This window comes from Microtus ochrogaster, chromosome 8 (genome assembly GCF_000317375.1).
Source record: "Microtus ochrogaster isolate Prairie Vole_2 chromosome 8, MicOch1.0, whole genome shotgun sequence".
NCBI lineage: Eukaryota > Metazoa > Chordata > Mammalia > Rodentia > Cricetidae > Microtus > Microtus ochrogaster.
In genome coordinates, this window is record NC_022015.1 from 13,636,377 (window position 1) to 13,637,583 (window position 1,207).

Below are 1,207 nucleotides of genomic sequence, written 5' to 3' on the forward strand. Positions count from 1 at the left end.
GCAGAGGCAGGAGGATCTCTGTGAGTTTGAGACCAACCTGGTCTACAAGAGCTAGTTCCAGGACAGGCTCCAAAGCTACAGAGAAACCCTGTCTCGAAAAACCAAAACCAAACCAACCAACCGAACAAACCCAAAACATAACAGCAGTTGAGAACACATGCTGCTCTCTTGGAAGATCTAGGTTTGGTTCCCAGTATTCATACTGGACACCTTGCAGCTGCCTCTAACTCCAGCTCTAAGGGTCCAATGTCATTTTCTGAACTCTGGGCACATTCATTCACAAGTGACCAAACCCACACAGAGATACACATAATTTAAAAGTCATAAAATGAGTCTTAAAAGAAAAAAATAGATAAAAAATAGCCTGAGCCTCAGTGACATCAGTGGACACATACAATAGGGCAAATATGCTCAAGAAATTTAGTCTAGGTAAGCTAGAAAATAGGCTTTGAGGCTAGCCTGGACTACAGAGTTAGTTCCAGGAAAGCCAAGGCTACACAGAGAAACCCTGTCTCAAAAACCAAAACAAAACAAAAAGGAAATAAGAATAGGCTTTAAGACATTACTAAATAGAGATAAAGGTGTATTTGATGATGATATTAGGTTAATACTGTAGGAAATAAGTTGCAAGTGCAATATACCCAATATCACAGCCCTGAAGAACCTGAAGCAAAAATAAACGCAGCTGGAACAGAAAAATGGGCAGTACAATATATATTTCATTCTGTTTGGTTTTGAGATGGGGTTGGTCTACATAACCCTGACTGTGGAACTTACAGTGTGGACCAGGCTGGCCTCAAACTCAGAGATCGACTTGCCTCTCCTGGGTGTGAGAATCAAAGGTGCGTGCCACTACACCTGGCTAACAATAATGAGTTGGGGATTTAAAGCCTTGGAATAATTGGTGGGACAACTCAGAAGATGAGCAAGGACATAAGTTTAGAAGAACACTAACTACCCCATCTTACTAAGATATACAGAACACTTACTCAATGTCTGCAGATATTTCTTTTTTGCTGTTCGGTTTGTTTTTAGTTGGTTTTTAGGAGACAGGGCCTTACTGTATAGGCCTGAGTGGCCTCAAATTCCAAGCAATCCTGTTTCTGCCTCTCAAGCGCTGGGATTACAGGCATGTACCACGACATCCATTGTACATTTGTTCTTCTTCCTCCTCTTCATAGTGAATGTTCATTATACATGGTGCTGG